This window comes from Rhincodon typus, chromosome 4 (genome assembly GCF_021869965.1).
Source record: "Rhincodon typus isolate 14 chromosome 4, sRhiTyp1.1, whole genome shotgun sequence".
NCBI classification, from domain to species: Eukaryota; Metazoa; Chordata; class Chondrichthyes; order Orectolobiformes; family Rhincodontidae; genus Rhincodon; species Rhincodon typus.
Window position 1 is genome coordinate 27,649,562 of NC_063335.1, and position 24,092 is coordinate 27,673,653.

At 40.6% G+C, this 24,092-nt stretch overlaps 1 protein-coding gene across 1 annotated transcript in view; it reads right to left on the reverse strand.

Moving 5' to 3' along the window:
- Nucleotides 1-24,092, reverse strand: part of sulf1 (sulfatase 1) — a 270,640-nt gene that overhangs the window by 191,671 nt on the left and 54,877 nt on the right. The gene's annotated exons all lie outside the window — the stretch shown is intronic.

Consider the following 24,092-nt stretch of genomic DNA (forward strand, 5'->3'; position numbering starts at 1 on the left):
ACCTTGTTATCTCATTGTTCAAGAGTAATTTGGTTGCTCCCTTCAAGTCCACAGTTCAAAAGCTAGCCTGAACTGATTTTTTTTACCAGATGTCGGCATTTGATGCATTGAGTCTGCTCCACCATTCAATCAGATCATGGCTAATCTGATAATCCTCAACTCTACTTTCCTTTCCTTATCCTCATAATGCTCAATTCCCTGACTGATCAAAAAAACTGTCTATCTCAGCTTTGAATTTACCTAATGACCCAGCCTCAATAGTTCTCTACAGCAAAGAATTCCACAGATTCACTATCCTGAGAGAAAACTATCATTTTTCTCCTCAATTCCATTTTAAGCAGTTCAAGTCCTTGCTCTGAGATTATATCATCTCGTCTTAGACTGTCCCACAAGTGGAAATAAGTTATCCATATCTAAACAGTTATGCTCCTAACAGTGTTGTATGTTTCAATTAGATCTCCTCTCATTGTGCTAACATCCACTGAGTACTCTCATAAAAAAAGTTCCTCAATACCCACAATTAACCAAGTGAAATCTTCTCTGGACTGCCTCCAATGTAGTATATTTTTTCTCTTGGACAGGGGGACCAAAACTGTTGAGTGTTCCAGGTGTCTCTTGACTGGTGCTTTGTAAAGTAAATCTGCTAATCTTACACCTTCCCTTGGGAATAAAGGCCCCAAATCCCTCTTTGCTACAGCTCTCTGACCAATCCAAATAATATTCAGTTCTATTTGTAACTGCCAAAATGCATAATTTCGTATTTTCCCATATTATATTCCATCTGACAAGTTTAACCAGTTTATATCCCTCTTTAAGCTCTTTGTGTCATCCTCACTTCCTGTCTTCCCATCTATTTTTGTGTTATCTATATATTCACTTCTGTCATCCAAGTCATTAATATATGTATTGTAAATAATTGTGGCTCTACTAGTTACTTATTACCATCCTGAAAATGCTCCCCTTATCCCAACTCTGTCTTCTAACAGTTAGTCAGTCCTCTGTCCATGCTAATATACAATGTTCAACACCATGGGCTCTTATTAAGTAGCCTTATGTATGGTATCCTATCATCTGCCATTTAAAAATCCATCTTCTTGTTTGTCTCTATCTATACTGCTTATTACCTCCTCAAAAATCTGTCATAAGTCTGTCAGGTATGGCTTCCCCTTTATGAAGCTGTGCTGACTCTTCTTGACTGATTATATATTTCTAAGCACTCCAATATTACACCCATTATAATTGACTCAACATTTTCCCAATGACAGATGTTAAGCTAATGAAGGGTCTAGGCCCGAAACGTCAGCCTTTCTGCTCCTATGATGCTGCTTGGCCTGCTGTGTTCATCCAGCTCTGCACCTTGTTGTCTGGCATATAGTTACATTTTTTTTGTCTCCCTCCCTTTTTGAGTAAGGGTGTTACATTGGCAGTGCTCCAATTCTCTGGGACGTTTTCTAGAATCTAAGGATTCTTGGAAATTTACTACCAGTGCATTCACTATCCATGAAGCTACTTCTTTTAAAATCCTATTAGGTCTGGGGCTTATCAGTCTTTAGCCCCATTAATTTCCCTTGTACTTTTTGTCCTAGTGATAACTATTGTGTTTATTTCCTCCCAACACCCTCCTCATCCTATTTAGCCCTTTGATTATTTAGCATTTTTGGAATATGTGTCCTCTTCCTAAAAACTGATGCAAAGTACGGATTCAGGTCCTCTGGCATTTCCTGGTTCCCCTTCATTATTTCCACAGCCTCATTCTCTAAGGGGTATTTGTTCACTTTGTCCTCTCTTGTCCTCTATCTACATATTTAAATAAGTTCTTACTGGTCATTTTATATTACTTATTATTTTTATTTCTTGGTGGTTTGCACTCAGTTTATTTTCTCCTCCTTTATTCTTTTTGGTCACTATTTGTGGCCTTTCAAAACTTTCCCAATCCTCTGGTTTACCACTATTCCTTGCTGCATTAAATGTTTTTTCTGTTAATTTGATACTACCATTTGCTTCTCTAGTTAACGATGATTGATTTTTCTCTTTTCTCGAATCCATAAAAGCAGTATCTCTGAGGTCCTAATGCCAACCCTTTCCATGACTCATCTATGGAGTTCTGAGTGAGCTTATTATATCAGGCAATGGGAACCAGTATCGATACAAGTTCCATTTTCTAAATTTTACATTTGCAAGTTTGAACAAGATATTAAATGTACTTTCTACAAGAATCAATTGACTCAAGCAATTTCAAGGAGTTTCTGAGAAAGGCCCAGATTTACACTGGTGAAATTAGCAGATATAGTTCAAAATCCCAAGTCCCGACTTGAACATAGCACTTGTCATTTCCACTGGGATGGGAATGGAGTCTGTCGGCTCAGGTTTCACCCAAGTGTGGTTTCTGAAGATAGCAGACTCCATTTAAAGCCAATTTTTGGTAACTCTGCTGCTTGGAACCTGGAATGTCCAGAACAGACCATCTCAGAGCAGATCTACTGTGAGTGTATTACTTTTGGATTATCCAGGTATCCCCTTTGGATACCTGAGGTATTCCTGTGACTCTGGTCCCAGGATTCCTTGGACTAAGCAGGACTCCCAAATATCGTTTGGGACAGATACCCGTTGAAAGGGGAGTTTGAGTATTCTTTGATGGGGATAGGGACATTCTTTGGAATTGTTAGCCACAGAGAGATTATGTGTAAAAGGTGAATAAACCCCTTGAAATTATCAACCTATTAAAGACATGTGAAGAAGTGTCAAATTTATCAAGACTTGTCAAGACATGTTAAATTAATCAAGAACAATCAAAATGTGTTTCTACGAATAAGAATACTTTTGATTGAGTGTGGTCTGTATAGAACTTTAAGTAGTAGCACATTTTTCTCCTGTATACCAATGGAATGGTAGGTGACAAGGGAAAAGGGACGTGAGATGTAGGCACTAAATTGGTGTGGGGAAAGAAGGGATATAGGGTATGGAAAGAGATGCATATAATGTCATAGGGATATGAGGGACCATGGGGGATGCGAAGAGGGCATTAGGTGGCATGGGGAGTATGTATAAAATGAGTGGTGTGTGAGGGGTAAGGGTTAGAGGAATGACTCATATCTTATTATTTCATTTTTGGACACAATGCTGGAGCCCCAAAACAACCTGTTTTATCCAGCCTTCCTCAGCTCTTCTTCAGTTCAACTTACAATCTAGCCCACTGCCCCCTGCTGAGAAAGGATACCAGTAGCTATTTTTAAAGTTAAGGTTCATGGATTTTAGAGTAGATTTGTAGTTCGGGTTGTGGATGTTGTGGTTGGTTGGCTTGCCGAGCTCGTTCATTGTTTTTCCACAAATGTTTCATTACCCTACTGGGTAACATCATCAGTGCAGCCTCTGATGAAGCTTCATTGGAGGCTGCACTGATGATGTTACCCAGCAGGGTAATGAAACGTCTGCAGAAAAACAACGAACCAGCTTGGCGAGCCAACCAACCCCAAAGTTCATGGAGCTAACAATTTTCCTGCTTCTGCACAATGTGATTCAGGAATGAACATCTGGACCAGATTTTGGAGCATGTGATTGGTGATTACTGCAGCTGGAAATAATGTCAATGAACCCTTTTTCTAGCACATTACATACATATCTTTGGACTTGTTTTCCTTTGAGTCTGGGATTCTGAGGCCCCTGGGAAAATGGGAGCCCTGCACCCGCACAGTAAGCATTTCTCAGAAGCAGGTATGGCATTCCTTATGGACCAGATTTCTCAGCAGCAGATGATGGAGGAACGGAGACTGAAGCAACACTTAATGGAATGCCCCTTATTGAAGTAAGGTGAACTTAGTAGCATGCAGCCATATAGACCAGTAAGGTCCTGCTGCAATCTCTTATCTCCATTCGGTTCAGTGAGTTCAGTAGGGACTTCCTTAATATTTGTGGTTTTAGAAAGGGGAAAGCTGACTTTTTTTTAAAAAGGCTGTGTACATATTTGGCTCTTTAAAACTGTATAGGCAGTATTTCAACTCAGATACATGGGAACACCACCATACGCAAGTTCCTCTCCAAGCTACTAACCATCTTGAAGTTGAAATATACCGCCATCGCATCACAGTTGCTGGGTCAAAATCCTGGAATTCCCTCCCTAAGGACATTGTGGGTCAACCGACAGCATGTGAACTGTATCGGTTTAAGAAGACAACTCACCACCACCTTCTCAAGGGCAACTAGAGACGAGCAATAAATGCTGGCCCAGCCAATGGCGTCCAGGTCTCATGAGTGAGTTAAAAAACTTACTTAGGTGTCATTCAACTGCATTTTGAGCACATGTACCAAAATTAGATTTCTTTTAAAGTTTGGTTTTATATTATAAGTAATAGGGATTGTACGTCCACAGGATGCACTGCAGCAATTCACCAAGCATTCTTCAGCAGCACTTTCCAAACCTACAACCTCTACCAACTAGAAAGATGAGGACAGCAGGCACATGGCAAAATTACTACCTGCATGCTACCTTCCAAATAATGCATAATTCTGTTTTGAAAATGTATCCTCATTCTTTCATTGTCACTGGGCCAAAATCTTAGCATTCCCTACTCAATAGTACTGGGGGTTGACATTGACAGTTGACAGTCAATTTTGAGATTCTTGAGTTTGTTAATTAGCTGAAATTCTTTTATTCTGATTCCAGCACTCAGAGTGGGAGTTTCCTTTTGTTTTGTCTATAATAGAGGTGTAGTTCGAAATTGCTCTTCTCAAAGTTGAGGCCCTCGCAGCACTCTAATCCACGCACAAGGCCTAGCCAATAACGCAGAAACTAGTGTTACAGTATGTTGTTTGAAACTTTCCTGACAATTTACAGCTGCAACATTCCATGGGCTTCACATTGGACTTTGCCAGACAGAAATGGACTTTGCATCTGTCTTTCTCAAAACAAAATCTTTAAATTTAAAGTAAAAAATATCTATGAATACTTTGGGGTTAAGATCTGTCCTTGTCACATATAACTTGGTTTATTTAGTTCATTGAGTTTAGTTCAAAATATTCCTGGTAATGAGTAACCAAAACTCCAGAAGTTTCCAAATGCAGAATGTGAGACCGTGCTAAGGTTCCTCATTTTCATTACAATTTTGTCAATCCTACTGGAAAGTGCTCATTAGATGAAAATAAAATCAGTCTTTGCAGCAATGGCCTTCATAGTAAAATGGCTTGACAAAATTCTCATGAAGACACTCATATCCAAGACCCATGAAGAACTGGTAGTAGCAATGCCCACAGAACAGCATCTCAGCAAAACCTTATAAAAGGGAAATGGGACGGGGTTATTTGCAATGAAAAAGAAATCCTTCCAGTTTAATAGGGAAAGAAGAGAGGTCTAATCCAATGTATTTGTAAAATACATACAGTAATCCCATCAAAGCCAATATGTTTCACTGTGTCCAGTAGTATAATGGATGACTTTTAAAGGATTGTGCAACTTAAGTTATGGCTGCTGTAAGCCCATTGACCATGGCATTGCACTTTGACATGTGTTTTGTTTGAATGTCCCAAACTATTGAAAACATTGATCAGTCAACACTGTCAGTGTACACTGCATGGATTTACCCCAAGGATTTGTCAAAGGGAATTATGTTCCCTGACAACACATCCTACGTTGTGAAGGTCACAGGGGCTATGACCACATGGGCTGTGTTGTATTCTTCTGAATCTGATTATTGTAATTTTCCTCTATTAAATATACTTCAATTTCAAAAATTCTGGTCTCTTACAGAAATATTTGCACGTGTTTTTATTTTCCAGGTAAAAACATACATGATGTGAAAAGTATCCATTGTACGACTCATTAATAAATAAAATTAAGGCTCTTCTGTGGGATCAAACAATACTGTGTATTGTATGTTTAGCTGCCAAAGTCAAAAGATATTAGTCAAATATACACAGGTCTAACCAAGACTCAGGAGAAAAAACTAAGGCTATTTACAAGCATCTGTGATGGGATCTAAGACTCTGTTAGTCCTATATAATACATGTTTCTGTAGGTTACAGGAAGATAAATATATTTCTGCCCAATGTGACCATAAGACATAGGAGCAGAAATTAGGCATTCAGCCCATCGAGTCTGCTCCGCCATTCAATCATGGCTGCTAAGTTTCTCAACCCCATTCTCCTGTTTACTCCCGTAATTCTTGATCTCCTTGACAATCAAGAACCTATCTATTTCTGTCTTAAATATACTCAATGACCTGGCCTCCACAGCCTTCTGTGGCAGGGAATTGCACAGATTCACCACTCTCTGGCTGAACAAGTTTCTCCTTATCTCAGTTCTAAAAAGGTCTTCCCTTTACTTTAAGGCTGTGCCCTCGGGTCCCAGTCTTATTTTCGTGATTTTGTTTGGAAAGTGTAGTAAGGTTAATATTACAATGTTAAAATGAGTGTTAAATAGTTAAATTGTAGTGCATGATACATGCAACATTTTGGAGAATTTGGATCAAGAAATAAATTATGAATTTCACAAACACTTTTACCTTGGGAGATAGGTCAAATATCCAGGTCATGTTTATTTTTGCAGAGGCAGTGAGGAGGTTGTGTTGAAATTTGCGATCCCTTTAAAACTGGCATTTTCTATTATTTCCTGTGTAGCAGGAGATCTCACTTAACTGCTGTTACAGCAGTTACTTGCCTTAAACATGCACAATGTCTAATAATCCAGATAAAGGGAAGATGATAATAAAGAACATTAAGACCACAATGTTCCATAAGCTGACATCAAAAGATTAAGTGGCACTATATGTACTCTATTATCAATGAAGTGTTTAGGAAAAGAAAATATTTGTTCCCAAAAAGAATGAAAATTTTCAGATGAAGGTGGTAAAGTAAGGTATGGTTGTCCTAATGACTTGAATAGCTGTCCCATTTCCATTGGTTAGAGGGATTCAAATGAGTTAATGACAAAACATAAAGTACCAGCCCCAAGAAATAGGGTATATCAACGAAGTCTTAAGGTTCGAGAGCAGTGATCATCAGGCAGCCCTTGCTGGGGATAGTGTTTGTCAAGGAACTGTCTTCTTCAAATGGAAAATGGACCGGAAGAGATTGAGGAAAATCCAGGCAAGAGTTCCCTGACACTCTGTCTCAAGAGCAGTGTGCTGCCTTCACTACTTCAATGAGATCGACATATTCCAGACCAACTGTCTGCTGGTTCTCTGGTATCAGTGAACCATCACCAATTGTCATGCAATATATAGTTTTTTTGTTTAATTAATTAATGTTTCATGCCCAAACTGCTGCTTCTTAATAAATTTACTAAACTGGAAATTCCTTATAATAGGTCGACTTCCTATGTACGGGAACTGTGGTCGTGAATTCTCAGAATCTAACAGGTGTTATGTCCTGCATGTTCTGTGCAAAAATAGTGGTTTAAATTGTCTGATCTCAGTCAGAAGTAGGGATTCTTGCCAGATTAGACTAAAAATTACCTTCTTTCCACTCAGTCCTGCCTTCCAAAGCAGGATCCACGCCAACAGGTTTGATGATGAAAAACGTGGAGGTAACACTGGAGTGAATCTTCGCAGGCACCCCCCCCCCCCAACTTTTTTTTAAGGTAATAGCTTTCATATACCAGGAAGTAGGGGAATATGGTCAGCTGGTGGTAATGTTACTGGATTCGTAATCAAGAAGACCAAAATAATGTTCTGGAGTCACTGATAGTATTTAAAAACTTGATAGCACTCTAGGAAGCATGTGAATGCATTGGAGAAAGTGCAAAAAAAAGGTTTGAGAATGGCTCCAGTGATGAGAAACTTCAGTGTTAAAGATAAATTAGAGATGTTGGAAATGTTGTCCCCTCAGAGGAGAAGGCTAAGAGGAAACAAAAGTCTTTTTCACACGGTAGGTAGATAGGTCTGAAACATGTTGTCTGGAAGTATGGCAAAGGTAGGTTTAAATAAAGCATTAACAAGCACATTAAATCTTTATTTAATTAGAAACAATATTTATGGTTATGGGGAAAAGGCAGGAGAATGACCCGGAGTCAATGCTCATTCAGAAAGTCCATATAAGACATGATAGTCTGAATGGCCATCTGTAACAATTCTGTGACTCATCATCATTTGTCTTTCCTTAATCATCCAGGGAACTCTGGGTTTGTTTGAAACAAAAACAGAAATTGTTGGAAAATCTTAGCAGGCCTGGCAGTATCTATGGAGAGAAATCACAGTTAATGTTTTGAGTCCACTGGACTCAGATTTCCAGCATCCGCAGTTCTTTCAGTTCTTTTTCTGGATTTAGTTGTCCTTTCTTTCCCTTTTAAGGGAATATTCATTGACTGTGCTGGAATGATCTTTTCCTCGAAGGTAGCCCCTTTTAAGCTACCATTTTATCTGCCAAACTTAGATTCTAATTGATTCAGCCCAGGTCCATTCTTAACCCATTTAAATAAACACAAAGATCTGAGGTTTCTGCATACCAGAAACAATCATGAAGTGCTGGAGAATAAAGCAGGTCTGCTGAGAGAAAAACAAAATTAACATTTCGAGTCTAGTGACCCTTTGTCATGACTGGCAATAGCTGGAAAGGGGTGGTATTTATGCTGTTGATGAGGGGTGTGTGGGTTGGGGTGGGGGATTTGGTAAGGGAGAAGAGGTGTGGACTGAATAGAATATATGGAGATGGATTTCCCAGATATTGCCAGTGCTGACAAAGGCTTATTGGATTCCAAACATTTTCCACCTGTCTTGCTGCCTTCAAAGATCTATGGACATTTACACCAGGCCCTCTGATCCTCTGCACTTCCCAGGGTCCTACCATCTTTGCCTTGTTAGTACTTGCAAATGCATCACTTCACTCTTCGGAATTAAATTTCATTTGCCACTTTTTAGCCTATCTGACCCACTCATTTATACACTATCCTGTAGTCTGAAACTTCCCTCCTCACTGTTTACCATACCAGCAATTTTTACATCATTTGCGAACTTAGTGATCATACCTCCTACATTCCTCCCCAGATCATTAATATACACAACAAATAGCAAGAGGCCCGGCTATGAATCACGCCAGTGGACACAGATTTCCAATCACAAAAACCCCTTCAACCATCATCATCTGCCTCCTGCAATTAATCCAATTTTAGGTCCAATTTGCCAAACTGCCCTGAATCCCATAAGTTCTTAGCTTATTAACCAGCCTGCCATGCGAGGCCTTATCAAAATTCATGTAGACTACATCAACTGCACTTCCAAAACCTTGAAAAATTCAATCAAATTTGTTAGACGTGATCTGCTCCTTACGAAGCCAAGCTGACTATCCTTGATCAAATCTCTAAGTGGAGATTTATTCTGTCCCTCAGGATGTTTTCCAATAATTTCTCTACCACAACACTGGGCTCATTGGCTTGTAGTTTCTTGGTTTATCCCTACCACCCGAGTACCATATTAGCTGTCCTTAATTCCTCTGGCACTCCTTCCGTGGCCATTAAATTCTGAAAATTAATGTCAAAAGTAATGCTATAATAGAAAAGGCAAAATTCCATTAATGCACTCAACAGCTCAAAGAGAGAATTGATTCCTTTGTTAATGATTTATATCAACTGACTATGACCTGAATATAGAGCATTGAAAAATAAATTATTTCAGAATTGCTTTGTTGTAGGATTCTTAGAGGAGATTTTATCAGATTTTCTACAGTCAAAGGAGGATTTAATGCAATCAAAGGCTTCCCAGTTACCAAGACAGGCAGAAGTGAGGAAACTAAATTGTGTATTCCTTTAAGGTGATAGGAAGACTTTGTGGAGAAAAGTGATTGACACCATACAATTTGTAGGGTGGAAGCATACCTAAGCAAAAACAGGGAAAGCATGAACAGGGCATGGCTGCGGAGCTCCATCCCTGTAGGAGGAGGAGGCATTTTAAAGCTCTAGTTGAAAAACCCAACTCAGAAACTAAAACAAAATCTTACTAAAGCTGTAGCATGCAAGAAATTAAAGATGTCTAGATAATAAAATACTATTTCTGGGAGAAATTACAGAATCAACAAAATTATTAGAATACTGAAATTTCGGTTGATGGATATAAAACAAATTTCCAATTGGAGACTGCAGCAGAAGTTGCAGTTCTTTCAGACACAAAAGTGTGGATAAAGCAAGATATCCTCCAGCCATCAAACATACAACTCCATGGATGAGGAAACACGGAAAATCGGAGCAGGAGTAACTGTTCAGCCTTTCAAGCCTGCTCTGCTATTCTTTATAATCATTCACCTATTCCAGCTTTCACCGCATATCCTATGATCCCTTTAACCCCAAGAACTTTATCTGACTCCCTCTTGAAAATATTCAATGTTTTGGCCTCAATCACTTTATATAGTAGAGAATTCCACAGGCTCAGCACTGTCCGAGTGAAAAAACTTTTCCTCATCTCAGTTCTAAATGGTTTACCCCGTAACCTTAGACTATGACCCCCTGTTCTGAACTCCCTGGTCATCAAAAACAATATTCCTGCATTTACCCTGTCTCCTCTTGTTAGGATTCTATCAGTTTCTATGAGACTTCTTTTATTCTTCTAAATGTCTGTGAATAAAATCCTAACCGATCCAGTTATTCTTCATACTACAAACCTGTCTCCTGGTAATCAGTTTGGTAAACCTTTGTTGCACTCTCTCCATAGCCAGAGCATCCCACCTCATGAGATTGTTGACGTGTTCGCTGAGCTGGCTGGTTATAGTTCTGACATTTCATCACCATGCTAGGTAACATCAACAGCGCGGCCTCCGATGAAGCAATGTTCTACTCCGCTTAGTATTTATATGATCCGGTCTGTTGAGGTGTTTTGTGTCAGAAATGTTTTCATCAGAGGCCGCACTGATGATGTTACCTAGCACGGTGATGAAACATCTGAATTATAACCAGCCAGCTCGGCGAGCAAGTCAACAACCTCACACACAACCCGAACTACAAATCTTCGCGAGAACCTTAAACATCCTTCCTCATCTAAGAAGACCAAACTGCACACAATGCTCCAGGTATGGTCGCACTAAGACCCCATACAGTTGCAGCAAGACATTTCTGCTCCTGTAATTAAATCCCATTGCTATGATGACCAACATACCATTTGTCTTCTTCAGTGCCTGCTGCATCTGCAGGATTACTATCTGCAATTGGTGTAGAAAGATGCACAGACCTTGTCGCAACTACCCTTTTCTAATCTATTGGCATTCAATTAATAAACTGGCTTCATGCATAGGAGGTATACAACTTAATGTCAAAGGACTGTTGACTTCTGCACTTCAGGTCAAAGGAAGAAAAATCATAGAAACCAGGGATGCAAAACAAAGAATGTTCACTATAAGTCGAATAGCATCCATTGATCTACAACTCATCTTAAAACGGGTGAATTGGGAAGCCAAGACAAACTGAATGAATTCAGCTCAGAATCTTCAAACTATTCAGAGTTCTTGGAAAGGTAGAAACAGCTTACCGTTTTGAAACCAGCTGCCAAGCTATTGTGGAGAGAAAGCAGAGTTAACATTTCAGGTCCAATGACCCTTCTTAAGAAAAGAAGTGTTCTGAAAAAGAGTCATGGACGCAAAACATTGACTCTATTTCAATTTCCACACATGCTGCCAGATCTGCTGAGATTTTCCATCAATTTCTGTTTTTGTTTCAGATTTCCAGCATCTGCAGTTCTTTGCTTTATTTTTATGTCAAGCTAGTGTATTTGTTTATCACAGTGAAAGTTTCACACTCACTTTTCAGAAGGTGAAGCAAGAAATTGAATCAACATTACATTAAGAACTAATCACAACTATATCAAAGCCTGCAAAACCTGATGTTCAGTATAGTTCCAGTATCAAAACTAAACTTGGTCTCTGAGAATAAGTGTAGACCTCATGCATTTAAACAAAGACATGGAAAGGGAGATTCGTCCACTGGGGTCTATTGGTGAGAGTCTGAGATCTCAAGTGGGATACAAACAGTAGCTTTTGGAACTACCTTTGGATGAGAAAAAAAACATACTACTGACAATGTTCATCACACAGTTTAGAAGATACTGGCCAGAATTTTCCCAACTGAAGTTAAAGAGTGGTGTCAACTGAGCTCCATGGCTTCATTTCTACCATGGTCTGGAGTAGATTATCCTGCATAAACATGCACTTATTACCTCATGAATTATTATCATCTACAATTATTAACTTTTCATGCCCTCTGCGCTTCCTATTTATTCAGTGGGGACAAGTCACCACTTCTCCTGCTCATGCATGATCACTAACTGCTCGCATCCAATTCTGTTGTGTTCAGTTCTTCCCTGCATATCAGTGCAGGAAAAACAGGCCCATAACTGAGCTGAGAAGGTTAAGACAGGCATGGGGTGGAGAAAGAGGGTGGAGGGGTGCTGCAACAGACAACAGATATCGGGCTTCTCACTCCCTTTGTGGGGAAGATAGTAGAGCTGGCTGGAGAAGACCGGCACAGGACATGTGCTGACAGGAAATCTGCAATGCACAACTAAAACAGTAAACTTCACTATAGTATGCTCCTCTCCAATTACCACCAGTGTTAACCTATTCAGTTATCTTCAAGCCTACACTGTCTGTTCCAATATGACTCTGGTGGAAGTGTGCTTGGTGTGTATCTTCATTCTGCATCTGTCTGTGAATTTCTTAAAGATGTCATAAGCCAGGTTTGGAGTGGTAGCCCATGTCTCCCAGCAGTCATCCTTGTACAGTCTGAGGACCTTGGTAAGAGGCACGTACCTGCAAGTGCTCTAGTACAACAGAGCCATGATGGCTCCTGGGATATCTAGTGCAGGGATATTGCTTTGTTGAACACAAATGAGTTGAATACGAAGGAACTGGAATCCTTTCCTGTTTAAAAATGCCACTAGTTGTGTCAGGATGCTTCCAAAACAATGTAGGTATAATCCATTGCACCCTGCACCTGGGGGAAGCCAGCGATGATGGAGAATTCTAATGCTCTAGCTCTTTGAAGCTCTTCATCAAAATTGAAGGCAATGAAGAGATATACTCTAACAAAAACAGCATTGGTAACATCCCAAATGTACTTATGAGTGGAAGATTGGGAGATGCCACAAAAGGTTCCCAGTTGTTCCCTGGAATGAGCTGCTACCATCAAAATTAAGTGCTACGGTGACATTGAGGGCTATTGAGATGGGACAGCCATCAGACCTTTTGAGCGCAAGTCTTCATCAAGCAGCTGGCAGAGCACTGCAATGATGGACTGGGACATCCTTAATATACAGCAAAATTGCTGTTAAGATATTTGCAGATAACTGCAATGAGGCCAATAAATCCTTGGTCTTACCATTCTCCTCCTTACTGGATCTTGTCCTGTTGCTTCTCGCTGTGGAAGCTGTGACAGTGATGGTGAAATTTGAATTCAATAACATCTGGAACTAAAGGTTAGTCTAATGGCAACCACATAATCATTGTTTTTGTTTTTGCTTTTGTGTAATAAACTTCTGTTATTAAAGCCCCATCTGAATATATTTCAGTAACTATCAAGCTAGTTTTCATTCTGGGATCTGATTTGTCCAGTATTACCATCATAACACAACCATTCAATTTCTAGGGCATTTGCATCAGGCATCCTCAGGCTAATCCGCAAATAAACCAAGCAATCAAAGAGTTTTACACCATCTCACAATGTTGCAGAGTTTGAGTGATTTATGGGGTGGTGAAATAAGTAAGAAAGTTCTTAGCGAATTTGGCACATGTGAATAAACCATGGCGGCAATTGCTAAGGCAAGATCAATCACAGTGATGGAAAGAAAATCAAAGAATATTGTTCAAAGGATAAAGGAGATGCTTATTTTACCAGACATTTGCCTCACTATAATCCAGAACTGGCTACAATTGTTGCTGCAGATGTATCATAAAATGCACTAGAAGACAAATCTTTTCAGATTGAGAGATAATAGACATTCTGCAGTGTAGTACTCATCTCAGTCTTTGACTGAAACAGAATAAAGATACGGAATAACTGAAAAAGATGAATTAGATTCTATGTTGGCTTGTCAGAAGTTTGCAGACTATGTCTTCGTCTTCAGTTGACAATTGAGACAGATCACAGATTGTTGGGAATTTTATTAAATGCAAAGAATTAGAATCCACTCCATCCTTCCCACTTATGTACCACAATAACCCCCTACATGCATCACCAGCTTCAAAATCTCTCCACCCTCAACCTGTCCATCTTCCTTCTCATCTATCCGCTCCACCCTTCCCACTGACCAACCACCATATCCCCCTGCTGCATCCACCTATCTCCATCTCACCTCCCCTCCCCTCAGCCCCAACTCCCTCCCTTCATTTATTTCTGGGCTCCCCTCCCCTCCCAGTCCTGACAAAGGGTTTTGGCCTGAAATGTTGACTTCCCTGCTCCTCAGATGGTGTCTGACCTGCTGTGCTTTAATCTTCCTGTTCTTCAGGTAATTGATGACTGAAGAGAGTGAGTTGCGTGTTATAAAGGTACATGTTGAAGCTGACCCCACAGGTATGTATATGGACCAGGATAGATGCCTGGTTGCACCAGAGGATAATGAGTAGAGAAATGGAGAGAAGTCATTGTCTGAGACACATTGGCTGCATTTGCAGAGGTAGAGGTTGAAAAATGGCAGTGGAACCTCAGAGAGCTGTACGATAGAGCAAGGGATTGGAGCAGTCACATAAACAGCAGAGAGAGGCCAAGGAGGATACACAGCAATCACTTATCATGTTCAGCAGTCACATAAACAGCAAAGAGAGGCCAAGGAGGCTACTGAGTAATCATTTATCATGTTCATTATCCATGAGAGAATATATTATGACTTTAGCCACATTCTTCTCAGCGCTGTAAGAATAATGGAAGGGTCCAAAGAGTGGGAGAAGCAAACAATTGTCCTGCTTTTGGTAACTGGGGATGGAGAAAAGGAGCAGTTGCAGTTGGATAAAAAGCAGAAGGACAGTCTCCCCACAAGTCCTACCACATTTAATGGCAGGACCTGATTAATATTTTTGAAACTAGTTTCCTGGCTGCAACCAGTGAAATGAAGAGACGTGCTAGTTGTTGGATGGTTAAACCTGCTCCATGCTACAGACAGGAAGTGTTGACAGGAAGAACTCAGGGGTAGGTATTATTAGTAGATCCTGAGAGAGCAAGGGATAGAGGAGAAATTTACCAGGAGCCAGAGAGGTTACGAGGAAGGAAATTGTGGACCGGCCATGGAGAGTATGGAGCAGTCCAAGAGGAAACCAGTGGCTGTGAAGCATCATTGGGAAGATATCCACTTATGGCAATTTGACAGGCTAGACAATGAGGGGTTGATCACTGAGGAGATGAACAGATATGCTTGAAATCATGGGGATGCACTCTGCACCTTCTGGCTTATGGGTAGGGATAGGAAAACACTTAGCTGTCAGCTGGACCAGTTTTCACCTCTCTTCAGTTGCAGGCTTCCCAAGTTTCAAGAAACCTGACTAACTGGTACTAAAGGTGGAACAGAGATGTCTGAGGCATGTGCCCTCCTTAATATGTTTAATCAAGGGGTCCACTTTCCACCACCATCAACCTCGTTTCCCACCTCAATTAATTCTAGAAATATGTGGGTTTGATTCATTTTGAAGTTTTTATTTTTTAATTTCTACTTCTATCAGATCAAGCCCATCTGTTTGGGGATAGAGGTTAAAATGTTTGTTTGATGATTTTAGGAAAGTCAAATTAAAGACTATAGTTGGAAAACTCATACAGATTAAGGATGAATTTTTAACAGCAGGAATTCCAATGCTACAAGTTTTGCCTCACACAGATCCATGTCTACAGTAGTTTGTCTTGTTGATGGCTATCAGAAAACACCAAAAAATACTGTGAATATAATCACATAATCACTGCAATTCAAGCAGTACTTCTCTCTTTTTTTGTGAATTAAATACACAGCTGCAGTTCTAAATTTTTAAGCAATCTGATGTTTGCTTATTAACAAAGCTACTGAGTGTGACTTTTCTGAAAATCCCAGTGGAAAAAAAATTTACTGACTCATTTTCCACATTCCTAGGTCTGACAACAGCGTGAATAAGAAAACAAAGAAATTGGGCAAGTGAAAGGTTTTGGTTTTGACAGTAAATGAGAAACAGATCAATGCCCAATTTGACATTTATTGCTGTTGGAAATGTGAGTTTAAAATTTATGTTGGAAAAATTAACCATTTTGGTGGGTTTCCTGAAGTCTGCAGTTGGAAGAAACGCTTACAGCTTTCCCTTTCCAATAATAGCAATAAATAATAGAATCCCTACAGTGTGAAAGCAGGCCATTTGGCCCATTAAGTCCATGCCAACCCTCTGAAGAGCATCCTACCTAGACCCGTCTCCCCTAACCCTATGTTTCCCATGGCTAATCCATTTAACCTACACATCTTTGGACTGTAGAAGGAAACTGGAGCAAACACATGCAGACATAGGGAGAACATGCAAACTCCACACAGACAGAGGGTGGAATCAAACCCACGTCCCTGGTGCTGTGTGGCAACCGTGCTAACCACTGAGCCACTGTGCCGTCCACCAAAGTCCGTGGTGGGTTGATTGTACAATCATTTCCAGTTAGAGTGACTCTTGTCTTCCTTGAGTTTTACCACTCTTCCTTCCAATTAGATACACCACGGATGTTTTTTGTTTAGTCAAAGTGTCCAAAACAACTGGAAACTTCAACACTGCTGTTTTTGGCAAAATGCATGCAGTTCTAAAGTCCCAAGAATCCTCCATGTTCTGGACTGAAAGTGTAGCTGGCATGCACGTATTTGTAAAAAGGAACTGTGCTGTTTGGTCTCAAAAAGGCATCTAAAAGAGGGAGTTGGAAGCACCTATTATTGATCTTCAAGACTATGAAATTAGCAAATGCAACGCTGACTTCCTTCTGTCATACACTGCACCCCATTGAATGGTAGATACACAGGTATAACGTTTAGCAGTGGCTTCTTTATATTCAATGCTTCAAAGCTGGCCAAGTGAAATGTTTTTCTAAGCTTGCACGCCACGGAGGTCATTTTTAACTTCACCACTGGACACATGCCCATTGTAGAACCCGCATGAAGGTATCTCTTTAATTTTATTGAGGCAATAAATGGATTGGTTGTGCAAATATTGCAACCTGCTCTGCCAGTTTCACATCCATGCGGCAAACGTGAAAATTACATCATGTAATTAATCTTTATTTTCCCAGTTTGCTAGTACTATTGAGTAGAAGAGCATGGATCAGTCAAGTCCAATCAGACCCATTTGAAACTATCCTATGTTATAAAATAAGCATGTTGCTGTAGCCTTGACATTCTGATTATGCTAAGCCTCAAAACCATAAGCTATAAATCAGAAATATCATCAGTGCTCTTCCCATCTCAATGCCAATATCCACACTTTTGACACCTCAGGAAATGATTACTGGACCATCATTCTAGTTGTTTCTCTTGAAGTCTACCCAAATCAAAATCCTAACTCATTCTAAATGTTCTACTCACATCCTATTCCACACCAGAGAGGTTATTGTATAAGTGGTGTGCTGTTTCTGATTATATAAACTTAAGAGAGTGTGCTGATGTGGTTTCTGGACTAAATACCAATATCACTATCATATGGTCCGAATTTTCCCAGTATGTTAGCCCTTGTAACAAATAGCATGAAGACTGGTTCTTGTTGAGACAAACGTCTTGAAGTTTATTAACAACGCTAATGATTTACACAGCTGTGAGATCTGAGACTTACTCATAGTCTAGAATCGGTGTATACTAAGGATTTAGACTAAAGATAGATTAACCAATATAGCTGTGATGCCTTGTGCTTAATTGGCCTGCCTTCACTTTTAATAATTAGAAGAATCTCACCCTTGAAAGTTGTTTATTATACGCAGCACTTCCTCTTTTTTAAAGCATTACTCCCCTTTGAGAATTTTAGAAATGCAGCAGTTCAAGAAGGTAGTTCACTAACCCATCCTTGAGGGCAATTGGAGAACAGCAACATTAGCTGGCCTGTAACATCCACATCACATAAGACAAGAATAAGAAAAGGTCAAGTTTATTGCTCCATCTGAGAATTCCCATACCATTTAATGAACAAGTCTGCTAGAATAAAAACAGATTTTAAGGATCGTGATATCCAAAGCACTCTGTTAATTTTCATTGAAAATGACGTACTCACTACTGTTTTTCAACCTGAATAATTAAATCATTTGAAACATATAATAATTGCAGATCTCAAAGCACAACTGACAGATACTTTTATTACAAGCAAGGAAGTGGGAGATATATAGTTGAAAAAGTGCCTTTTGAAGAATCCTCAAAACACTTGAGATACACTTTAATTATTCTTTCCAATTCCGAAGCTCGAAAGATGGCCCATGGACACACTATTAACAGAAGACAAAGAACAATACAGCACAGGAACAGACCTTTCGGCCCTCCAAGACTGCGCTGCCATATTTTGCTCTTCCATACTAAAACTGACTTCACTTCCAGGATCCATATCCCTCTATTCCCTAGTCCAAGTGCTTCTTGAATGCTGCCATTGTGTCTGCTTCCACAACCTGGCAGTGCGTTCCAGGTACTCACGACCATTTGTGTGGAAAACATGCCTCACGCATCTCTTTTAAACTTCCCCCCCCTCCCTTGCACCTTGATCCTCTGTCCCCTAGTAATTGATCCCTCCACCTTGGGGAAAAGCTTCATACTTTCCACTCTATCCATGCTATTCACAATCTTAGAAACTTCTGTTAGGTTGCCCCTCAACCTTCTGCATTCCAGTCAAAACAGACCCAGTCTATCCAACCTTTCTTCATAGCTGAACCCCCGGGCTCCCATTCCAGGCAACATCCTGGTAAACTTCAGGTCTGGCAGCATCTGTGAAGAAAAAGTCAGAGTTAACGGTTCAGGTCCGTTGCCCCTCAAAAGGTTCCTGTTCTGAGGAAGGGTCACCAGACCCAAAATGTTAACTCTGATTTTTTCTTCACAGATGCTGCCAGACCTGCTGAGCTTTTCCAACAACTTCTGTTTTTGTTCCTGATTTACAGCATCCGCAGTTCTTCCAGTTTTTATCCTGGTAAACTTTTTCTGTACCCTCTCCAAAGCATGCACATCCTTCTGGTAGTGCGGTGACCAGAACTGTTTGCAATATTCCAAGTGTGACCTGACTAAAGTTCTATAAAGATGCAGCATACCTTGTCTATTCTTATACTCAATGCCCCTTCCAATGAAGGCAAGCATGCCATAAATCTTTTTCACTACCATATCTTCCTGCACTGGCACCTGCAGTGATCTGTGGATCTGCACACCCAGATCCCTCTGCATATCAATACTCCTGCCATTCACTGTATAATTTCCACCTGTACTTGGCCTTCCAAAATGCATCACCTCACATTTGTCCCGATTAAACTCCATCTGCCACTTTTCTACCCATAGCACGGATTTGTGCACAGGAAGTCATGTCTGACAAATCCTTTAGAGTTTTTTGAAGAGGTAACCAAGAGGATGGATGAGGGTAGGACATTTGATGTTGTCTATATGGACTTTAGTAAGGCCTTTGACAAGGTCCCACGTGGAAGGCTAGAAATGAAGATTAGGTTGCATAGGACACAGGGAGAACTAGCTAATTGGATTCAAAACTGGCTCTATGGTAGGAAACAGGGTGATGATTGAAGGTTGTTTCTCGTACTGGAGGCCTGTGACTAGAGGTGTGCCACAGGGATCGGTGCTGGGACCTTTGTTATTTGTTATTTACATAAATGATCTAGATATGAATGTATAAGGTATGATTAGTAAGTTTGCAGATGATACAAAATTAGGGTATATCATTGATAGCGAGAACGTTATCAAAAATTACACAGGGATCTTGATCAGATGGGGAAGTGGGCTAAGGATTGGCAAATGCAATTCAATACAAATAAGTGTGAGGTGTTACACTTTGGAAAGTCCCAAGGTAGGACTACACAGTAAATGGTAAGGTCCTGAGGAGTGTTGTGGAATAGAGGGACCTAGGAGTACAAGTACATAGTTTGTTGAAAGCGGCATCACAGGTGGACAGGGTGGTGAAGAAGGCATTTAGCATGCTGGCCTTCATTGGTCAAGGCATTGAGTATAGGAGTTGGGACGTTATGTTACAGTTGTATAAGTCATTGAGGAGGCCGCACTTGGAGTATTGTGTACAGTTTTGGTCACCCTGGTACAGGAAAGACACAGTTAAACTGGAAAGTGTGCAAAGAAGATTTATGAGGATGTTGCCAGGACTAGTAGGCCTAGGTTCCAGGGAGAGGTTGGCCCGGATAGGACTTTATTCCTTGGAACATAGGAGAATGAGGGGTGACATTATTGAAGTGTATAAAATCATGAAGGGCATAGATAGGATGAATACATATAGTCTTTTTCCCAGAGATGGGGAATTGAAAACTAGACGGCATAGGTTTAAGGTGAGAGGGGAAAGATTTAAGATGGACCTGATGGGCAACTTCTTCACACAGACAGTGGTGCGTATATGGAAAGGGCTGCCAGAGAAAGTGGTTAAGGCAGGAACAATAGTGGCATTTAAAAAATATTTGGCCAGCTACATGGATGGGAAAAATTTAGAGAGATATGGACCAAATGTGGGCAATTGGAACTAGTTGAGTGGGCACCATGGTCAGCATGACCAGTTTGGACCGAAGGGCCTGTTTACATGCTGTATTACTCTATGACTCCAATACTCTGACAATCCTCCTCACTATCCACAACTCCACCAATCTTTATTTTGTCTGCAAACTTACTGATAGACCAGCTACGTTTTCCTCCAAATCATTTATGTAGATCACGAACAGCAGAGGTCCCAGCACTGATCCCTGTGGAACACCACTAGTCACAGCCCTCCATTCTGAAAAGCATCCTTCCACCGCTTACCTCTGCCTCCTAATGACTAAGCCAGTTCTGTATCCATCTTGCCAACCCAGCCCGATACCCTGACTTCACCTTTTGTACCAGTCTGCCATGAGGAACCTTGTCAAAGGTTCACTGAAGGTTTCACTGAAGTCCATGTAGACAACATAAATAGCTTTTCCCTCATCAATCATCTTTGTCAACTCCTCAAAAAACTGCATCAAGTTGGTGAGGCATGACCTCCCCCGCACAAAACCATGCTGTCTATCACTAATAAGTCCATTTGCTTCGAAACGCATATGGACCTTGTCCCTGAGAATCTTTTCCAATAATTTCCCTACCACCGACATGAGATTCACAGGCTTGTAATTTCCAGGATTATCTCTGCTATCCCTCTTAAACAGTGGGACAACATTGGCTATTCTCCGGTCATCTGGGACCTTCCTTGTAGCCAAAGAGGATAGAAAGATGTCTGTTATTGGTTAAAGACACAGCTCAGTTAACTGCCAAGACACACAGATAGGAAGGTTTCGGGTTTCTTCCTTGGCCTGTGCTGAATTCGCTATCTTAGCCACTATGCCACTTTAACTGCAGCATTTGCTCTTGACTTCTCTGGACTGGAGTGGTGGAGAAATAAATTAGTCAGAGCTTTTCGCTATTCATTTTTACCTGGTAGATCCTGATGGGACTAGGCAAGATTAAAACTGAAGGGATGACCAGGCTTGTTCTAAAGATGAATCCGTCCGCTGCACCACCACTACATCCCTCCCTGCTACACTTAATAACAGAATAACGTGTTGCCACCGATGTCCTGAATCATTTGTCAATAATAGACCCTCAGGCAAGATATTGGAAAATACTAGGAGCTGTGAAAATGCTGTCTAGAGAGAAGAAAGAAAAGTGTATGAAAACTTTTTTTACTTTTTGGAAATATATTGAAATTAAATGGAAGCAGGCCATTTGGCTGAACCTGCCTATGCCACCTGTCATTTGAAAAGGCAGACTTCCTGTCCTTTAGTTTCATTGATCCAATCTAGCCATGACATAGGGATTCTGCCTCAACCCTAATGCTGAAAATGCCCAGCAATACAATTCACGAGAGAAGATGTTTCTCCTAAGAGTTTGCAATCAATCTTCTCCATATATTAAATTAAACTGGATTCTTACTTTAGATCCCTCAACAGCTTGGAACAGAGTCTATCTCTTGCCCCAATCTTACATAAATATAAATACTTTCATCAAAGTTCTGTCACCTATGTCCTAAACACAGCTCCAAATTTTCAAGCTTCTCTTTGTGAGGGACTGAGTGCCATCCACGCAGTTTGCAGCATCCTCAATTATGCATCAGAAGATTGCAGGTTCTCAACCCACTGCAGTGACTTGAGCATAAAATCCAGGCTGACAATCCAGTGCGGTACCAAAAGGGTTCTACACTGTCTGCAATGCTATTGTTTTGATAAGATGGTAACCCAAGCCCCTCTCACCTCTCTCAAGACGTAAAAGATGGTTTGGCAATTAAAGTTTTTGAAAAGATTTGTAGCTCGGGTTGTGGATGAGGTTGTAGACTTGCTCACCGAGCCGGTGTGTTTGGTTGCAGACATTTCATCATCCTGATAGGTAACATCGTCAGTGCGCCTCCGGTGAAGTGGTGGTGGTCCATCCCGCTTGTTATTTATATGCCTCGGTTTGCTGTGGTGGTTGGCATCACTTCCAGTTCTGTTTTTCAGTGGTTTGTATATCGGGTCCAGTTCAATGTGTTTGTTGATGGAGTTCAGGTTGGAATGCCAGGTCTCCAGGAATTCCCTGGCATGTCTCCGTTTGGCTCATGCTATTATGGACGTGTTGTCCCAGTCAAATTTGTGTCCTTCTTTGTCCGTGTGTATTGAGACCAGTGAGAATTGGTTGTTTCTCTTGGTGGCTAGTTGGTGTTCGTGTATTCTTATTGTCAGTTTTCTTCCAGTTTGGCCTATGTAATGTTTCTCACAGTCCTTGAATGGTATTTTGTACATTATGTTAATCTTATTGGTTGTGGGTATGGGGTCATTTACGTTTGTCAGTAGCTATTGCAGGGTGTTTTGAATCCGTCTGGATTCATTTTTTGGTAGACTCTCTTGCTGATGTCTCCTGAATTGTGTAGTTTCTTCAGGGTTGTTTTGATCCGGTTCTCTAACTATGGATTTGGGTCTATCACCATCTGTTGGAGGATGTTGGTGTCTGTTGGTAGTGCATTAGCTTTCTCGACGCATTGGGCTCTATTAAGGATTATTGTCATGTGTCCTTTTCCACCAATAAGATTTCTGTCTTTCTTCAGTCTTTCCAGGGTTTTATTCTCTTCTGTGTTGAAAGTGTTCCACTTACCTTTTCTGCTCAGTATTGAGAAAATCGTCTGTCTGATGGTCTATTGTATTTCCTCCATGAGTTCGTTGTCCTTTAGTTTTGATTCCAATGCAGCCAGGAAGTCAGTCTTTTTGGCCTCTCTGTAGTTATAATTCAGTCCACGTACTAGGATAGTATTCAAAATGTCCGTAAGTGGTTGCTCTGAGATGTTCTTGATCCACGTTTCTGTGTTGTCCGTGCTGTTGTTGTGGGTGATTTTGGATAATTTTTCTTGTAGGGCTACTCTTTTCTTTGTTCTGGTCTTTTGTTGTATGGTGATGGCTTGTTCCAGTGTGGTTGTCCATTCTTGGTAGGCTGCATTGGAGTATAAATCTTTTTGGCTCGCAATTTCCCACTCGTATTTGTGGATGAGGTTGTGGTAGAAGAGAACAATAACTGACTACCCTTCCTAGACATAATGGTAGAATGTAAGAACAACGGGGAACTCCACACTAGCAAATACAGAAAGACCACACATTTGGACCAGATACTTAAATACACCAGCAACCACCCCAACACCCATAAACGGAGTTGCATAAGGACGTTATTCAAATGGGCCACAACATACTGCAGCGATCCAGAATTGTGCAAAGCAGAACAGGAGCACTTATACAGAGTTTTTAAAAGGAATGGACACCCAAAAAGCACAATCCGCTGTTACCCCTGCGACAGACCACAACACAGCCAGACACATTAGTCACCCTACCGTACATCAGAGACATATCAGAGATGACCACAAGACTACTCAGACCCCATAGGTATCAGGGTAGCCCACAAACCAACAAATGCCCTGCAACAACTACTGACAAACATAAAGGATCCCATACCCATAACCAATAAAACTAACATAATATACAAAATACCATGCAAAGACTGTGA